The 21485-nt window shown below is 38.9% G+C and overlaps 1 protein-coding gene across 2 annotated transcripts in view; it reads left to right on the top strand.

Moving 5' to 3' along the window:
• Positions 1–21485, top strand: part of LOC106083314 (uncharacterized) — a 254888-nt gene that overhangs the window by 119329 nt on the left and 114074 nt on the right. The gene's annotated exons all lie outside the window — the stretch shown is intronic.

Here is a 21485-nt window from a genome sequence, read left to right as displayed (position 1 = left end):
TTGCATATTTTGTAGAATAAACCAGGAAGAAAGGCTAAGGTCGGGCGATGCCGACTTTATAAAGTAATGGGCGAAGCCTTACTGGAATGAAGATTTTCTAAGCAATACGTCATTTAGCCTAACAGAAATGAAGGTTTTCCAAGGAAAGTCCTATTCAGCCAGGCTGAATTAAAGATTTTCTAAAAAATATCCTATTCAGCCATGCTGAATTAAAGATTTTCTAAAGAAAATCCTAATCATCCATGCTGAATTAAAGATTTTCTAAAGAAAATCCTATTCAGCCAGGCTGAATTAAAGATTTTCTAAAGAAAATCCTATTCAGCCAGGCTGAATGAAAGATTTTCTAAAGAAAATCCTATTCAGCCAGGCTGAATGAAAGATTTTCTAAAGAAAATCCTATTCAGCCAGGCTGAATGAAAGATTTTCTAAAGAAAATCCTATTCAGCCAGGCTGAATGAAAGATTTTCTAAAGAAAATCCTATTCAGCCAGGCTGAATGAAAGATTTTCTAAAGAAAATCCTATTCAGCCAGGCTGAATGAAAGATTTTCTAAAGAAAATCCTATTCAGCCAGGCTGAATGAAAGATTTTCTAAAGAAAATCCTATTCAGCCAGGCTGAATGAAAGATTTTCTAAAGAAAATCCTATTCAGCCAGGCTGAATGAAAGATTTTCTAAAGAAAATCCTATTCAGCCAGGCTGAATTAAAGATTTTCTAAAGAAAATCCTATTCAGCCAGGCTGAATTAAAGATTTTCTAAAGAAAATCCTATTCAGCCAGGCTGAATTAAAGATTTTCTAAAGAAAATCCTATTCAGCCAGGCTGAATTAAAGATTTTCTAAAGAAAATCCTAATCATCCATGCTGAATTAAAGATTTTCTAAAGAAAATCCTATTCAGCAAGGCTGAATGAAAGATTTTCTAAAGAAAATCCTATTCAGCCAGGCTGAATGAAAGATTTTCTAAAGAAAATCCTATTCAGCCAGGCTGAATGAAAGATTTTCTAAAGAAAATCCTATTCAGCCAGGCTGAATGAAAGATTTTCTAAAGAAAATCCTATTCAGCCAGGCTGAATGAAAGATTTTCTAAAGAAAATCCTATTCAGCCAGGCTGAATGAAAGATTTTCTAAAGAAAATCCTATTCAGCCAGGCTGAATGAAAGATTTTCTAAAGAAAATCCTATTCAGCCAGGCTGAATGAAAGATTTTCTAAAGAAAATCCTATTCAGCCAGGCTGAATGAAAGATTTTCTAAAGAAAATCCTATTCAGCCAGGCTGAATGACTGGCTGAATAGCCTAACAGAAATGAAGGTTTTCCAAGGAAAGTCCTATTCAGCCAGGCTGAATTAAAGATTTTCTAAAAAATATCCTATTCAGCCATGCTGAATTAAAGATTTTCTAAAGAAAATCCTAATCATCCATGCTGAATTAAAGATTTTCTAAAGAAAATCCTATTCAGCAAGGCTGAATGAAAGATTTTCTAAAGAAAATCCTATTCAGCCAGGCTGAATGAAAGATTTTCTAAAGAAAATCCTATTCAGCCAGGCTGAATGAAAGATTTTCTAAAGAAAATCCTATTCAGCCAGGCTGAATGAAAGATTTTCTAAAGAAAATCCTATTCAGCCAGGCTGAATGAAAGATTTTCTAAAGAAAATCCTATTCAGCCAGGCTGAATGAAAGATTTTCTAAAGAAAATCCTATTCAGCCAGGCTGAATGAAAGATTTTCTAAAGAAAATCCTATTCAGCCAGGCTGAATGAAAGATTTTCTAAAGAAAATCCTATTCAGCCAGGCTGAATGAAAGATTTTCTAAAGAAAATCCTATTCAGCCAGGCTGAATGAAAGATTTTCTAAAGAAAATCCTATTCAGCCAGGCTGAATGAAAGATTTTCTAAAGAAAATCCTATTCAGCCAGGCTGAATTAAAGATTTTCTAAAGAAAATCCTATTCAGCCAGGCTGAATTAAAGATTTTCTAAAGAAAATCCTATTCAGCCAGGCTGAATTAAAGATTTTCTAAAGAAAATCCTATTCAGCCAGGCTGAATTAAAGATTTTCTAAAGAAAATCCTATTCAGCCAGGCTGAATTAAAGATTTTCTAAAGAAAATCCTATTCAGCCAGGCTGAATTAAAGATTTTCTAAAGAAAATCCTATTCAGCCAGGCTGAATTAAAGATTTTCTAAAGAAAATCCTATTCAGCCAGGCTGAATTAAAGATTTTCTAAAGAAAATCCTATTCAGCCAGGATTATCCAGGATTATAAAGAAAATCCCAATCCAACAGGGGCATGGCCATTTAAATGGATGAGATATACATGGTATCTTGTTGTTTCATCAACACATGGCTTTCGACAAATTTTTATATATGGAATAGTTGCAAATTTACTGCAACACGTTCCAGTATGATAGCAAACACATTGCAATCAAATGGAAATATAACAACAGATTGATACAATTCCACGTATTGTTTCAACTACTGCAGTAAAAAATAAAATAACTTTTGTTTATTTATTCAATATAAAAAAACACGCTATGTGCATAAATAAAAAAACCATGTTTTACGTTCTCAATTTTCATGTGAATGTATATGCATATCTGACCTATCATAAAATGTTATGCTTCGTAACAAACAAAACTGCGTAGTTGGTTCCCCATTAGCCCCATGGTCGAGTCATGATGTGTTTCACCACATTCATTTACATATTCGACGTAGTCCCATAAAAAAATGTAAATTCGAATACCATCGTCGCACTTACTTTGTACTCGTATGTATGTAAGTGTGGATGACATATATAAAACATGACCGCCACGTGCTATTGCAGTTACACAGAGATATACACCAATCATTGTTGTCATTGTGTTTGTATAACATTTCATAAGATTGCGTGAGTGTTTGTTAGTATCCTTACAGACACAAACACATAAGAAGAAGCAAAACGACATCCGTATGCGGTTGTATTATGACCTCTGACAGCTGTCGCTGGAAATAAAATGCGAATTTATGATAAATGTGCCAGTAAGTGTTGGTTTTTAGTATCATATGATTTGTTTATTTCCACAATGAAATCATGGATGAGTTACACATCGATGAGGGGGTCGTTTTTCATTGTAAGCTAATGTCAGTTGGTAACCTTAAAAATCCGACTAAGGGCTGTAATCTGTTGTACTTTTGTGTTTAATCCTATTGCCGAAAGAGTTTTGATACCCACCATTGTGGATGGGGGAATTCTTTTTCAACATTCCGTTTGCAACACATTTAAATATTGGAAAAATATGCTTAATCTTCCTCAAAAATTTAATATTAGTTGCCAATATCTCTTTGTTATACCCTACCACTGTGCTTAGTGCATTTGTTTACAATGCTTAGAAAGAGAAGAGCTAGACCCATTGATAAGTATACTAATCGGCTTAGAATCACTGCCTTTTTCGATTTAGCTATGTCCGTCTGTCTGTCTGTCCATGTATTCTTGTAATAAAGGTACTGGTCGCATTTGATGTTCAATTTACATAAAATTATGCCCAAGTCACGCTACTGATTCTGAAAAAATTGGTCCCGCTGCTAGTGCGGGACACACATACAGAAGGTGTTCTATAGTCTCTTCTTCTTCGATGTTCTCACAGCTTCTGTAAAAGTCTTTGCTGGCAACCTTCAGTCTCTCAGCATGTTTTCCGATTAGACAGTGACCTGTCATGACCGGCACAATGACTGAGACGTCTGTTCTAGCCAATGACAGCAAAGCGGTAGACCTCTTCAAGTCCAGATTAGGCCACATAGTTTTGGAAAGCTCACAGCCCCCTCTTTGTGACCATCTATCTTTCGTTGTGCTTCGGGCCTAGTTCTGAAATCTTAGCTTACATTTCGCTAGAGGCATACCCACAGATTCCAGTATCTCTGAAATGTGTAGGGAAGTTCCAAGTCTCGCAAGCTCGTCCGCTTTACAATTCCCTGGAATATCTTAGTGTCCCGGCACCCAGAACAGGTGAATTTTTAACTATTCAGCCATATCGTTGAGGGATCTGCGACAGTCGAGAGCGGTTTTTGTATATAGAAATACCTTCTCCAGGAATTTAATGGTTGCCTAGCTGTCTGAGAAGATATTAATGCCAAGCGGCGTAATGACATTGTATCTTAGCCATTACACCACTACCTTAATTGCAAAGATCTCCGCTTGATACACATTGCAGTGGTCAGGCAACCTTTACGATATGGCCATTTCTTGATCTTTGGAGTACACCCCAAAGCCCACCTGGTCGTTTAGTTTGAACCCATCCGTATGGAAGTCTATGTAACTTCTGTTACCAGGGGTATTGTAGTTCTAATCGGTTCTATCAGGAATAGTGGTAAAGTATTTTTTTTTTATCAAAAAGCGGTTCAGGTGGGGTTTAATCCCCACTGCCTTGAACATCGGATATTGTATCAAGGATAACACAGTGTCATAGCAATGGTCGCTGCAATTTGTCTAGTCACAATGTCCAGAGGCATAAGATGTAGCATTAAATGCAGTGCATCAGGTGTTGTCATCCTCAATGCGGCTGTGATGCACTAACAAGCCATCCTTTGGATCCGGTTAAGTATTGAGCAGTAGGTGGATTTTTGAAGCGCCGTCCTTCAGACCACAACACCATATAGCATTATAGGTCTGACAACTGCAGTATATACCCAATGTATGACACGCGGCGGAGGCCACCGTAGCGCAGAGGCTAGCATGTCCGCCTATGACGCTGAACGCCTGGGTTCGAATCCGGGCGAGACCTTCAGAACAAAAAAATTTCAGCGGTCTTTTTCCCCTTCTAATGCTGGCAACATTTGTGAGATACTATGCCATGTAAAACTTCTCTCCAAAGAGGTGTCTGTTCGGACTCGGCTATAAAAAGGAGGCCCCTTATCATTGAGCTTAAACTTGAATCGGACTGCACTCATTGATATGTGAGAAGTTTGCCCATGTTCATTAGTGAAATGTTTATGGGCAAAATTTGTATTTTGCATTGCATTTGCAAAACGCGCGGTCTAAACCCCCCAACTTTTGCCAATGACCCTCTTGCAGTTGTATAGGGCAAGAGTTGCCTTTCTTGCCCTTTCCAAAATGTTGGATTTGAAGTCCAATATCCATAGTCCAGCAAAACACCCAAGTATTTTTCTGCAAATGAAACATTCTCCCCACCCAAGGGGACAGACTCCATTGTATCCCCTGCTGAAAAGAACTACTTCCGTCTTGCACAGATTTTTTTCTAAAAAAACTTATTGTCAAAGATGTTTTTCTTTTGGTTTTTTAGGCCAAAATTTCTTTAATAAACAGTAAAATTGGTTTGACCAAGTAAAGTAAAAGTGTTTTCTGTTTGTTTCTTTTTCGAAACGAACTCATTGAAGGGAAAGCCAGAGATCGCAACACACACCAACCACTATGGGATGAGTTTCGTAGTTTGGTTTAGAATTAGGTTAGGTAAGGTTGAAAAGTGGGGGCAGATATTCATCCGCCCCATGTCACTATGGACATACACCTAAGCCAGCAATCGGCTTGTTGTGCTTTCTAAAAACTAAAAAGTAACCTCGAAAAAGAAAATTTTAAGTTCGGAATTCCGCACTACTTACCAAATCCTAAATTTTTTCCATACTACTTCTTTAAGTTGGTATCGTGTCCCCACCTAAGTACCGATGTCTGTTAGCCCCGAAATCCGGGCAATTATATAGGAAATGCTCCAACGTCTCATCGTCTTCCCCACATTCCGTACACAAGCTATAACTTGCCCCACCGATTTTGCTTAAGTGTGGTCCTAGTCCTATGTGTCTCGTTAGGATACCGAAGGCTATACTGACCTCCTTCTTACTTCCTTTTAGTAATAGCCTCTTCCTCTCACTATCCGGATCACCCTATAGGATTTTCGTCGTCCTATCGACTGTTTCGCTGTTCCACACTGTTACATGCGCGTTTTTCGTCCACGCCCTTAAGTCGGACTGCGTCGACCCGAAAGGCTTCGAGTTAACCTAGTTTATCGGGGGCAGTTCTCTGGCCGTCTGGTTCAGAATTACTCATCAGCCATATTAGGTGTGAAGGCTTCAACTCCGTACGTTAGTATGTTGTACTTATACCAAATTTATTGCGAAAACGCCTCTATGATAATCATAATAACCACGCTCGACAACCCTGCCTATTAGCTGTACTTTTCCCAATGCATGTGTTTTTGTGCAATGGCATATTTTTTGTCTACCCAATTTATACTACTCCCAAGGTATACACATGATTCTGTGCATCTGCCGGAAGTTGTATTGATGGCTTCGAACGTCACACAATTGAAAAGTCGTATTGAAAAAAAAACTTGCGATAGCACCTTGACTTTCTCCATTTCCTATGTAAAGAGGACATATTACATATGCATTTGCAGTGAAATTTAATAAAACAAGTAAAAGCGTGCTAAGTTCGGCCGGGCCGAATCTTATATACCCTCCACCATGGATCGCATTTGTCGAGTTCTTTTCCCGGCATCTCTTCTTAGGCAAAAAAGGATATAAGAAAAGAGTTGCTCTGCTATTAAAACGATATCAAGATATGGTCCGGTTCGGACCACAATTAAATTATATGTTGGAGACCTGTGTAAAATTTCAGCCAATTCGTATAAGAATTGCGCCCATTGGGGCTCACGAAGTAAAATAGAGAGAAAGATTTATATGGGATCTGTATCGGGCTATAGACCGATTCAGACCATAATAAACACGTTTGTTGATGGTCTTGAGAGGATCCGTCGTACAAAATTTCAGGCATATCGGATAATAATTGCGACCTCTAGGGGTCAAGAAGTCAAGATCCCAGATCGGTTTATATGGCAGCTATATCAGGTTATGAACCGATTTGAACCTTATTTGACACAGTTGTTGAAAGTAAAAATAAAATACGTCATGCAAAATTTCAGCCAAATCGGATAGGAATTACGCCCTCTAAAAGCTCAAGAAGTCAAATCCCCAGATCTGTTTATATGACAGCTATATCAGGTTATAGACCGATTTCAACCATACTTGGCACAGTTGTTGGATATAATAACGAAATACTTCGTGCAAAAATTCATTCAAATCGGATAAGAATTGTGCCCTCTAGAGGCTCAAGAAGTCAAGACCCAAGATCGGTTTATATGGCAGCTATATCAGGTTATGGACCGATTTAAACCATACTTGGCACAGTTGTTGGGTATCATAACAAAACACGTCGTGCGAAATTCCATTCCATTCGGATAAGAATTGCGCCCTCTAGAGGCTCAAGAAGTCAAGACCCCAGATCGGTTTATATGGCAGCTATATCAGGTTATGGACCGATTTCAACCATACTTGGCACAGTTGTTGGATATAATAACAAAACACGTCGTGCAAAATTTCATTTCAATCGGATAAGAATTGCGCACTCTAGAGGCTCAAGAAGTCAAGACCCAAGATCGGTTTATATGGCAGCTATATCAGGTTATGGACCGATTTCAACCATACTTGGCACAGTTGTTGGATATCATAACAAAACACGTCATGCAAAATTTCATTCTGATCGGATAAGAATTGCGCACGCTAGAGGCTCAAGAAGTCAAGACCCAAGATCGGTTTATATGGCAGCTATATCAGGTTATGAACCGATTTGAACCATACTTGGCACAGTTGTTTGATATCATAACAAAACACGTCGTGCAAAATTTCATCCCAATCGGATAAGAATTGCGCACTCTAGAGGCTCAAGAAGTCAAGACCCAAGATCGGTTTATATGGGTCCAATATCAAAACATGGACCGATATGGCCCATTTACAATACCAACCGACCTACACTAATAAGAAGTATTTGTGCAAAATTTCAAGCGGCTAGCTTTACTCCTTCGGAAGTTAGCGTGCTTTCGACAGACAGACGGACGGACGGACGGACGGACGGACAGACGGACGGACATGGCTAGATCGACATAAAATGTCACGACGATCAAGAATATATATACTTTATGGGGTCTCAGACGAATATTTCGAGTAGTTACAAACAGAATGACGAAATTAGTATACCCCCCATCTTATGGTGGAGGGTATAAAAAAATATGTTACATTCAACTTTATAATAGACAACTTTTTTTTATCAAAAATTGGAAAAAGTACTCGAGTTCTCAAAACTCAAAGTCAGATTCAAAGCCATTTGGTCTAATGTTCTTGTTCTTCATATATCCCTAAGCCCATGCAAAATCTTTTTTGATTCAGTGTAGTTCCACTACAAATTTACCAGAAAGTGCAGTTTTGGAAACCATCCTTGACCTAGACGTATTATTTGGGTATTTCTGTGAAAAATTCGGGCAGCATTTTTTTTTTATTGTCAAAACCATTTTTTTTTTTTGTTAAACTAAAAAAGAAGTTTTAAGATACCTTTATTAGTACTTTCCTTAAAAATTTTTCAATTTTCGTTTTCAGAAAATTGCAATTTTTCCCATTATTTAAAAGACTAGTCTCTTTTCGCTCTCAAATGTCAGATTTTTTAACATTTTTTCTTCGATTGGATGGTGCCAAGTTTCAAGTTTTTATGTTCAGCCGTTTCATCTGGCCGAATATCAACCTGTAACACTATTGTTTTATATATATCATAGAGATACATTTAATTAAACATTTAATTCAACCCCTGTGCCCAATTGACATCTCCTCTGATATGTGCATGTAAATTTAATGTATTCCAGCACTCACATCAAAAGTTCGCATACATTTTGATATATTTTATGATAAAAAAATAAAATGTAAATTTTTTATGTCCACATGTTGTAACAAAAGTGGAGGAAGATAGAAGATTTCACATTCAAAAATACAAAAATTGGTATATACATCAATGATAAGTCCGTTCATATTTCTGCAATAAATTGCATAAAAAAGTCAAACGCTTTAGGTCCTTTATTATTCAGCAGCTACAATATAACCTTTTTTGCATATATACGGCCTCTACGAAAGTATTAAGATAGCGATGTGAAAATAACATTTGCCTCAAATATTTAAAAATTAGTTGTTGTTACATTTGACAGCATTGCTGTTTATTGACGCATTAACGCCTTACCCTCGATTCCCTGTCCAATTTTGATAAAATCTTATATATAAACTTCAATTTGGATTTGTTTGGTTATTCCGTATAGACTCAAAAATGGCAGAACCGATTTTCTCGAAATTTTCGCATATTGTGTAGGTTGGTCTGGATGGAAACATAGGTTATACATATAATTTTTCGATATCGGAAGGGGGACTTATGCCAAAAAACAACCCAAAATCAAACGTGGACCAATCGCGACAATATAGGTATCAAATGAAAGTTTATGGAGAGTAGAATACGAATATGGTATTAAAAATTGAGTCTAAGTACCCATCGGGCCGACCCAACCCCACAACTCCCCAAAACAGACATATTGGACGACCGTTTTAATGAAAGGTATTCGGGAGTAGATTTCGAATCTGGCAAACAAAATTAGTATAGGGGGTCACGCCACCCCTCAAAATCGCCATTAGACCCATTATGACTATATGATACTTGGATGAACCGATTTTCTTAAAATTGTCATAGATTGTGTACGTTTGTCTGGAAGGAAACATAGGCTATATAATTTTTAGATATCGGGTGAAGGCGGACCCTCCCCGTACCCTAAAAACGCCATCCATATCCGATGGGCACAATAAGGGTATCGAGAGAAAGGTATTGGAGACCAGAAAACGAATATGATATTAAAATTTGGGTCCAAGTACCCAGCGGGTCCCCCAACCCCAAAACTCCTCAAACAGATAAATATATTCGGAGTTCATGTCAATATGGGATTCAAATGAAAAGCATTAGGCAGTAGATTACAAATATGACATGAAATATTAGGTCTAAGTAATGGGAGGTCGCCCACCCCCAAATACCCCAAAATGGGCATATTAGCCGACCATGGCTATATGGGACTCAAGTGAAAGGTATTAGGGAGTAGATTACGAATATGACATTAAAATTTGCGTCCTAAAGATACGTCAAATGGGTTATTTGACCCATTATGACAATATGGAACTCAAATGAAAGGTATTTGAGAGTTGAAAACGAATTTGGTTTCCAATTTTGGAGCCAAGTGTTTTGATGTATGCCCTAAAGCACCCCCTAAACTGCACTTAATTTTCGTTGGGAATAAAGAACGAATTTGATATCTATTTTCAGTGCAAAGTGCCGGTGGCCGCCCCAGCCCCAAAACACCCTCCAAACGGTTCATGACAATATAAGACTCAAATTAAAGGGATTGGGAAGTGCAGCACGAATTTGATGTGCATATTTGAGTCGAAATGTCTGAGGTGGAAGGGATCCTAATGAGAACATTAGCCTAAGGAAAAACATTACCACCTGGAACCGAGAAGGGGCAAATTCTCACACATAAATGAGTGCTTTCCCGTCCAAGTTTAAACTCTATGATAAGGAACCTTTTTTATAGCCTAGTCCGAACGGTGTCCCGCAATGCGACACCTCTTTGCGGAAAACTTTTTGAATGATCATGCGTGGCATTGTGCCTCGTAAATGTAGGCAACATTAAGAGGGGATAACCACCGCTTTGTCTGATGTTCTCGCCAATTTCAGCGTGTTCAGCGTCATAGGCTACAATGGCTATCCGCATATAGGGCGAAGTATCCCCACCCTAAAAATATATTAGAGAGTTAGAGAAGGCGAAGCGGAGCAGGCCCGGTTCAGCTAGTTTCTTATATTCATTATTTAGAGTTTAATTTTTTAATATTGTCGTAGCAATATTTTAGGTTAGGCTAGGTTTGGTTTAAGTGGCAGTCTGCCATCAAACTCACTTAGACGTTTCGTCCATTGTGATGCCAAAGGAACAGAAGAAGTAAGATGCCTTCTAGTTCCTACAGTTGAACAATCCAGATCGTTTTAAAAGCCCAACTATCATTCGTTGCCCTTCGGCCCTAATCCTGAAAACTTAGCTTAAATGTCTTTAGAGGTATACCCAAAGATTTCAGTTTCCCTGGAATGTGTAATGTAGTTCCTAGTCTCGTCCGCTTTACAATTCCCTGGGATATCTCTGTGGCCCGGCATCCAGGATAGGAGAATTTTGAACTGTTCAGCCATCTCGTTGGGAGATGTCCGACAATCGAGAGCGGTTTTTGTGTTCAGAAATACGTTCTCCAGTGATTTGATGGCTGTCTGGCTGTTTGAGAAGATAAGTCTACCTGCTTTCGCTGTATGCGTTTCCTCCCTTTCCTTTCCCGCTTCGTGCGCAGAGGTTGCACCTTTGCTCTCTTGTCGCTGTCATCCCGCCGTTTAAGGCATAACACAAAACAGTAGGGGTAGTCATGGCGATAAGAGAGTAGGTCTGAACACACTGATAACTTTTAACATTTCTGATTGTCACAATGATTGGTGAGCTTAGAATACATTTTGCCAACATACGAGGGTTATGTTCGAACTTTTTCGCGGTATATTCTCATGTTTATTATAACCATGTTAAATATCAAATTCTATCTCTTTTCATTCCATCTTCCACAACGACCTTGGGAATTACCGGCCAATTGCGATATGCTCCGCGCTCTTCATGGTTATTGAGAATATGGTCAACCACCATCTTGAGAGATACCTAGAGTCCAATGGCCTTCTTAGCGATAGACAGTATGGGTTCCGCAGAAATCTCTCTACGAAAGACATATTGACATTTCTGTCGGATCTTTGGATTCGCTCTTTTCACCAATTTGGTGAGAGTAAGGTCGTGGCTCTATATATCTCCAAGGCATTTGAGTCTGGCACGGTGCATTTTTATCAAAGCTTGTCGCTTTTGGAGATGGTAATAACTTCGTTGGATTAATATCGAACATTCTCAGAGATCGCTCTTTACGAGTTGTTGTAGAGGGGTTCTCATCCGATGAGTATATATTGACCACAGGTATGCCACAAGTCTCTGTTCTTCCCCCTTCCCTTTTTTTATTTTCATTGATGATCTATTAGGTCAGACTTCGAATCCAGTCTACTCATTTGACGATGACAGTAGTCTGTGTCGTTCATATTCATTCGACCATAGGCCCAGTCCTCAAGAAATTGTGAACAGGAAGCGCATTATGAATGAGACTCTCTCCCAGGACTTGTTGGTCATTTCCGAGTGGGGTAGAATGAACAGAGTAGACTTTAACGCACAGAAGACGCAGTGCTGTTTCTACATAAGCGATTCACTGACCCACTACAATATTCAATATCTATCGACGGTATAGACATTGAGCAGTCAAATGCTCTCGATCAGATGGGCATGAAGATACAATGCGATGTCCGTTGTTCAAAACACGTATTCAAAGTGTCGAAAGAAGCATTCAAGTGTTCGGACTTTCTTAAGCTGTGCAAGAAGAATTTGACCTCTTCTGATCATCTTAATATCTATACTACCTACATCGTGCCGGGGATGGAGTATAACTCTCATATATGGGCAGGAGCTCCAAGGTCATCCATGGATCTACTTGACCGGGTTCAAGAGAGAACGATGGTGTTGTTTGGGAACAGTAGGGTGTCCCACTCTATTGCTTCTCTTAAACATCGTCGGAATGTGGGTAGCCTTGTACTGCTCTATCGTTGCTTTCATGGTGTGTGCTCCAGGCATATCCATGCATTACCGAGAAAATTAATTTTTTGCCCGAACCATTCGTATGTGAAATCGATTTCCGACTAATGACTATCCCACCAGCATTGACGTTCAGAAATTTAAGACGATATAGATAGATATTTATATAGGCGATATAGCTTTCATTCAATTTTTTTAAAGTCGTTAAAAATTTGGAGGAGGTGTTTTGTTTGAGCTATAAATTATTGTGCAAATTTTCATCGAAAATGGTCCAGTTTCAGATATAGCTCCCATATACATCTTTAATCCGATATGCGTTTTATAGCCGCAAAAATCTTTACAAAATTGAAAATTCTTAATATTAGCAAGAAGACTCTGTGGTGTAGGATACAATTTAGTCAGCTCCACCCAGTTTGTTTGGCTCCTGTTCCTTAATGGAATGTTTATGGGCAAATTTGCAAAAAAATTCAACTCCGCCCGACTTTTGCCTTTCCTTAATCGTTTTCCATTCAATGTAGTTCGATTGATTTTTTTTTATAGACGAGCATAGCGTCCAATTAAAACATACTTTTTATCGTTCTCTTTTCATATGTATTTGGTATAGTATAATCGTATTCAAATGATTCGCAATCAACAAAAAAATGTTTATATGTGTGCATCTTTTTTTGCATCAATATCTGCTCTAGGGCAAAGTTCGTTTTAATTAAAGGAAAATTCATAAAACTCCAGTACTAATGCTTTTGTTGGAAAACAATAATCGCGACTACTACAACTACTATCTGTCCAATTTGTAAAATGAATCAACAATTTTAATTAGGAGCTTTAATATGATGTTTTCAATTTGCATATTCATGTATGTAAATATGTACATATTAGTCAAAGGTTTATTTGTGTGCGACGATGTACATTGGACCGCCTCACGCTATAAAGGAGATTTTTTTTTTTGCAAAAAGAGCAACAAATATCCGCAATTTTTTCTTTGATTCCAATCAGCAAAAAAACGAAATATTATGGGGATTGGATAACGATAACCCGTACGATATGTTTTCCCCTCGCACAAAATCGGGTTAGGTTAGATTGAAAAGAGGGTGCAGATATTAATTCGCCCCATGCCACTATGGACATACACCTAAGCCAGTAATCGGCTTATTGTGCGCTCTAAAAACTATAAAATAACCTCTAAAAAGAAAATTTTCAGTTAGGAATTCCGCGTTACCTCTCCTCGAAGTTGGTTCATGTCTGGTATTGTGTCTGCACCTAAGTGCCGGTATCTGTTGGACGCGAAAGCCGGGCAAAGGAAATGCTCCAACGTCTCATCATCTTCCCCGCATGCCCTACACATGCTATCACTTGCCGCACCGATTTAACATAAGTGAGCTCGTAGTCCTATGTGTCCCGTTATGATACCAATAGCTACACTGACCTCCTTTTTGCTTCCTTTCAGTAATAGCCTAGTCTTCTTTCGGTCTGGATCCCCCCCTAGGATTTTCGTTGTCCTACCAACAGTTTCGCTGTTCCACAATGTTGCATGCGCATTCGTCGCCCACTCCCTTAACTCGGACTGCGTCGTCCCGAAAGGCTTCTGGTTCGGCAGTTCTCTGGCCTTCACCGCCAAATCGTCTGCCCTTTCATTTCCCCTTACTCCGTTATGGCCCGGCACCCAAACGATACGCGGATTTTCCCATCCTCAGAGAAGGCGTTGATCTCCTTCTTACACTGCAAGACTGTTCGTAACCTTACTGTTCTGGTTGTTATTGCCCTTATGGTCAGTGTATTATCCGTAAAGATGATCATACTCAACATCCTCGCGTGAACACCACTCCACCTCACACTTTCCTTGATTGCCTGGATCTCTGCCTGTGAGATCGTAATATGATCAAGCAGTCGAAAACAGAACTCGGTCCCTGAGTTCTCTCTCCCAGGCCCACTCCGTCCTCTAGCTTTGATCCATCTATATACCATGATCTCCCACATGGCAATGTCAGAGTTCCGTCAACCCAGGGTTGGCGGCTGGCAGCATTGCAGCGCATTCGATCTCTAATGTTGCCTAGGGTATCCGATTCTAAACCTCTAACATTCCATACAGGTTTCCGATTGTCTTTTCAACTTTACCGGGATGCTATGATCTCTATCCACTCTCCGATCTTTTTCATTATCCTAGTCGTGGATGTCTCACACTGAAGCGGTATGTCTGTGGGCCGAATATGTAAAGAGTGATTTTTTGAGAGATATTGGAAAGTTTAAAAAAAAAACACATAAAATTCAGAAAAATGCATGAAGACTTTATTTGAATCTATAGTATGGTCCATAAAATTTAATGTTTGATGATAATTTCATGCAAGTGTTGACCGTGATTGCTACTCAAATGATCCATTCGCCTAGTCCAATTTTGGCATATTCCTTCCAACATTTCGGCCGGATTCTTACGAATAAATGCTTCAATGTTGTCTTCCAGTTTGTCAATTGAAGCAGGCTTGTACAATATATGACATGAGCTTTTACATAGATCCACATAAAATAGTCTAAAGGTATTAAATCATACGATCTAGGAGGCCAATTGACCGGTCCCGAATGTGAAACAAAATGGTCACCGAACTCGCCTCTCAATATGTCCATTGTTACGCGTTCTGTGTGGCATATGGCGTTGTCTCGTTGACAATACATTCTTCCATTTTGGGAAAAAAAAGTTGGACAGCATCTCACGGTAACACTCACTATTCACAGTTACGTTACGATTCGCATCATACTTGAAGAAGTACGGGCAAATGATGCCACCAGCCCATAAACCGCACCAAACTGTCACTTTTTCTTGATGCATTGATTGCTCTTACAATGCTCTCGACAATTCTGCTTATTTACGTACCCAGCGTGGGATTAACTTTCTTAACACTCATTTTGATAATAAAATTCCATAATTTGCAAGTGTTGTTCGTTTGTAAGACGATTAATGGTTAAATTATAGACTAAACTGAAGTTGTTTGGCAGTGAAACAAAACACGAGACGTGTGTGATATGTGTAAACAAATGTTGCCAAAAAGATATTAGCTAAAAAATCACCCTTTATTTGACCTTGTCAAATTTCGAAATCGTTCTATTGATGAAACGTGGTGCGTCAAATTGGCCCACCTTTGCCTCGTGAACAGGCAGATTTCAGTCTTCTCTGGGTTAACATTGAGACCCATAGGTCATGCCTAGCCGTTTGACACCTGCAAGATCCTTTCGGGCCTTCTGCATAACTGATACCCCTTAGAAATATCATAACATCGTCTGCATAGCAGACGGGTTCAATTTATTTCTCAGTCAGTATCCATAATAGGTTATTTATGGTGGTCACCCATAGGAGTGGCGAATAATGCCCCTTGTGCTGTGCTCTGTGGCACTTTCTTCCTTATATTTATGTTCTGGGACCAACACACTATCTACCGATCTCTTAGCATATGGTTTATCCAGTCGCTAAAGACCCGGTCCACCCGTTATTGGCCTAAGGATTGGATCAGTGTGTCAGTTCGCACATTGTTAAACGTCCCAGTGACATCGAATGATTCTTCCATCTTATGCACAACCTCGTGCAGGGCAATCTCCACTGACATTTCCTTGACATAGGCAAGCTCCTTGTATTTGAGCATTTCGCTGGATGTCCTACTCTTTATCATGGTGTCCACAATACCTTCCATGGTTTTGAGTAAAAGAACGCAAAGCTTATAGGTCTGTATCAGAGAACGGCATGATACCGAAAATTTGGCACTCAATAGCTACTTTGGCCAAAGCAATTGCTTGTTACGCATGCCACCTTAAAACGAAGTAAGCTAGAAACACACGCACACATACAATAAAGTGAGAGATGCGCAAACGTCTCAGTAATGTGAGTATGGGGATGTGTTTTTCAACTTGGTCGTCGGACAGCGTCTATTGTTTGAGCACCACTCAGATGAGTATCATATGAAGCCAAAGCAAGCAGAGAATTGAGACATCAAATGTTGTTAAGCGGCATGGATATACTGTGATTTTTTGCACTATCCATTTTATTTTTGGATGACAGTTGCTTTTATCAGTGACGAACTTGCTGTCTGTCTCCGTCTTATCAAAAGTGACACAGTTACTTTAATTTTATACTTTACATAAGCCATTACAAAACACTCAAATTAATTTCAGCTCCCATAATTTTGTGCTGTAGCGGTGTGTGTGTGTCTTCTATTCAGTTAAAGCCAATATGAGGGGAAACAATTTGGTGAATATCGCTCAAAATGTAAAATACGGCAAAAACACTTACAATAGCTCAACGAATTTAAAGGAGTATTTTATATTTTGGTCGTTGAGAGTCGTAAGCGTCAACAACGTTTGCTGGTATAAGGTGTGAGCTTGCCATTTGCTGCATATCTACCATGTACATTTATTTTTTAGGTGTCTTCCTGCTGTTCTCTGTAGGCCTTTGTTGTCGCAAAACTTGCTTTATCGGGCTGCCAGACCTAGACAACCTTTACAAATAACGAACAGATAGTTCGAAGCTCCTTTACCCTAAAATCCATAATGATGAGACTTTGATCAACCTCATATTCTCATGGGGATTATGGGAGTAAGAAGGCTCCCAAGGTTGGTGGGTTTAGGGGGTGGTGTGGACCACCAGAAACGTGGTTCCGAAAGTGGAAACAGATGGTTCCAAGCTCCTCAAGTCTTCCTTTACGCTAAAATCCATAATGACGAGACTTCGATCAACCTCATATTCTCATGGGGATTATGGGAATAAGAAGGCTCCCAAGGTTGGTGGGTTTAGGGGGTGGTGTGGACCACCAGAAACGTGGTTCCGAATGTGGGTATGAATATGAATTTCCTGATATTCTCCCAAATACCTTTTATTTGAGTCCCATATTGCCCTGACCCGTAAATATGTATGTCCGATTTATTAGTGTTTTGGGGGGTGGACCCCAGAAAGTGGGTATGAATTTCGTGATCTACTCCCAAATACCTTTTATTTGAGTCCCATATTGACCTGACCCGTAAATATGTGTGTCCGATTAATGGTTGTTTTCGTGGTGAGTTCGTCCCCAGACACTTGGCCCCGAAAAAATATCCGCATCGTGCTCTTCTCTCAAATACCATTTATTTTAACCCCATATTGTCATTGGTTAGAGGGAAGTTTATGGGATGAGGCGTACCCAATCACTTGGTCCAAAAATGGTTATCATATTCGTTTTCTAATCTCAAATACCTTTCATTTGGTCGGTAAATTTGTACTCCTGGGGAAGGGGCGGTGCCCAAATACATGATCCCACATTTAGAGATCAGATTCGTATTCTACTTCTAAATACCTGTACTTGAGCCTCATGTTACGATGGTCAATAAATAATTGTAGACCCCCAGTATACCGAAAATGGCTACCAATTTCGTGCTCTACTCCCCAATACATTTCATTTGAGCTCCACATTGACCGGTAAAGATGTCGGTAAATATGACTAATTTAGGTGTGTTTTGGGAAGTGGGGTTCCCCACAAAACTCTTAGCCCTAAAAAAAATCAGCATCATGCTCTACTCTCATTATCATTTATTCGAACCCCATATTGCCATTGGACTCAAAGTTGGATATCAAATTCGTTTTCAAATCTCAAATATCTTTCATTTAAACCCCTTATTGCAAAAGTCAGCAAATATGTCCGCTTTGTCGAGAGTTCCACTCTCTTTAAGACCTAAATTGCCATGGTGAGCAAATACTTACTATTTGGGGGTTATTATGGAGGTGGGACGTCCCCTATTTGGTTCCGAATGTTGATATCAGATTCGTGGTCTACTCCAAGATACCTTTGATTTGCGCCTCATATTTGCATAGTAGGCAAATATATCCGGTTTGGGAGATGGGGCGGCTTCGTATTCTATTTGCCATTTGAGTGGTGTTATGGGGTGGGTTGGTCCCATAGAAACTTTTTCAGGAAAATTGATATCACTTTTGTGGGGTACTTCCAAAATGATCTGAGCCCCATATTGCTATGCCCGTAAATTTGTGCTTTTCGGGGATGGGCGGCCCCCAAAATACCATCCATAGGATGGGGGTATACTGACTTCTTGAGCCTGTAGAGGGCGCAATTCTCGTCCGACTTGACTGAAATTTTGCACGTAGTGTTTTGGTATCACTTCAAACAACTGCGTGTAAGATTCAAATCGGTTCATAATCTGGTATAGCTTTCATATAAACCGATCTTGGATCTTGACTTCTTGAGCCAATAGAGCTTGGAATTCTCACCCGATTTGGCTGAAATTTTTCTTGAGGTGTTTTATTATGATTTTCAATAACTGTCCTAGGTATGGCGCAAATCAGTACATAACCTGATATAGTTGCCATATAAACCGATCTGGAATTTTGACTTCTTGACCCTCTAGAGGGCGTAATTCTCATGCGATTTGGATGAAATTTTTGTACAACGGCTTCTTATTAGTGTAGGTCGTCTGGGATTGTAAATGAGCCAAATCGGTCCATATTTTGATATAGCTGCCATATAAACCGATTTTGGGTCTTGACTTCTTGAGTCTCTAGGGGCGCATTTCATGTCCGATTTGACTTCAATTTTGCACGTAGTATTTTTTTATCACTTCCAACAACTGTGTGTATATTTCAAATCCGTTCATAATCTGGTATAGCTTTCATATAAACCGATCTAGGATCTTGACTTCTTGAGCCAATAGAGCACGCAATTCTCATCCGATTTGGATGAAATTTAGCATGAGGTGTTTTATTATGACTTTCACTAACTGTGCTAAGTATGGCCCAAATCATTACATAACCTGATATAGCTGCCATATAAACCGATCTGGCATCTTGACTTCTTCAGCCTCTAGAGGCCGTAATTCTCATGCGATTTGGATGAAACTTTGTACAACGGTTTCTCGCATGACCTTCAACATACGTGTCCAATATAGTCTGAATCGATCAATAGCTTGGTACTGCTCCCATATTAACCGATCTCCCAATTTTGCTTCTTGAGCCCCTACAAGGCGTAATTCTTATCAGAATGAACTGAAATATTACACAATGACTTCTACAATGTTCAGCATTCATTTATGGTCCGAATCGGACTATAACTTGATATAGCTGCAATATCATAACAGTTCTTATTCAATATTCTTTGTTTGCCTAAAAAGAGATACCGAGCATAGAACTCGACTCGATTCGGACAGGCCGAACTTAGCATGCTCTTACTTGTTATATGTAAGAAGATGTTTCGAAGTAACTTTAGACTTTTCCGATTTGCTTTAATATACCCGATTAATACCAACCAGTGCCATTCCTACACCTTACGGCTAACAATATGAAAACAGAAAATATTAAGGCAACTATTATTCATAATTTCTGTTGCCATCGGTGTGTGAAAACCCTGACAACCGCAGAAACACAATGTTAGCATACGCTTAAATATATTCAATTAAATTTCAATTAGATGTAATAACCATGCAAGTACGTCGACAACGACCGTTGCGGCATGCCATTCTTAATGAATAAATTCATTTATGACGGATTTCTCAATAAATCATTTCATAGCAAAGCAATTTATGCATATAAAATAATTAAAGTTTTTCAAAATACGCAAATATACTATTAAACTAAAATAACTGTATATAGCAATGTGGTACAAATAAAAAAAAATCAATTTTTATTAGCACAAAAATGAGGAACAAGAATATTTTTTTTTTTAATATTCTCACCGCTGGTTGTTATAGGTAAGAGACGTTAATCCAAAAATCGGATGTAAATAACATTTTTTTATTATTTTCAAATTAGTTTTTCATGAAAAAGTTCCAGCATCATCTTGATGCTGTTGGCTGCTTTCGATTTTTCATGACTACTATTCATATTAAATTCTGTTCTGTTAAACACTGTTCGTTATGTGGAATGCTCTACGCCCATTTACCACATTTCTGTCTTGCTATTGTCATCCATTAATTAGTTTTTTTTTTTTAATGTATGTACTTTTATTAATTTTCCCATGCAGCAGGACTATCGTCAATATTTTTAATTAATTACTTTCGTAATAAGAATGTCATCAATGTGTAATAAATGAGTGTGTGTGGCGTGTGTTTTACATATCCATGAGCTTGGGATGGGGTTATGATATATTGAATTATTCGCACATACATTCATATTAATTGTATTAATGAAGTTCTTTGGTACTTGATAGAGACACCCAGAGAAAAGTTGATACCAAATGTGGTCATTTTAGTACCATACGGTATTGATAGTAAAGCATGATATATAAAAGGAATAATACTGTTTGGTAGTAGCCTTATTACCGATCTGACATTGATTTTAATAACAACTGGTTTTACAGTAACATCAAATCTCAACTCATTGAGTAAACTGAGTCAGTTCTCGTACTTTTCCAGTAATAATTTGCAGGCGAGTAAGAGCCATTTTACTCTCTTTAAAAAATTTGCAAGCATAAGTACGCGAAGAACTTTCAGCGAAAATTTGGAGAACAATAGCTGATTTTTGTTTTGGTTGGTTTTCTTATTTGCTTGTTTAGGAAAACAACTTTTCCTTAAATAAAAAATTCTGGCGATAATTCTGAGGAATTTTCCTTAGATAAACTGATAAACCGATGTTTGGAAGATGGGCAGTGTGATCCAGTTACTGAAACATGGCCGTAAGTCGTACAAACCGATCTCCCTTCTCTCATCAGTAGACAAGACGCATGAGGGACTACTCCTCCCGATCCTTCTGTTGGTCGATCATTCCATTCGCCGAACATCAGCATGCATTTCCAAGGCTGCTTAGGACTACAACGACATTACATGCCATCACCGTACACAAAAGTAGAGACAACATTCTTATGGTCCTTGTCGGCAGCACTTGGTGTGCTGACAAAGAAATCTTGGACTAACCATCTAATGCTTCTGGCTATTGTGGCTAGACAAATTGCTACGACCTCTGATGTGAGGCTAAGGGAGCATTCTATTGGTTGCCCAAA

Source organism: Stomoxys calcitrans, chromosome 2 (assembly GCF_963082655.1).
Source record: "Stomoxys calcitrans chromosome 2, idStoCalc2.1, whole genome shotgun sequence".
NCBI classification, from domain to species: Eukaryota; Metazoa; Arthropoda; class Insecta; order Diptera; family Muscidae; genus Stomoxys; species Stomoxys calcitrans.
This window is presented reverse-complemented; position numbering and strand designations above follow the sequence as displayed.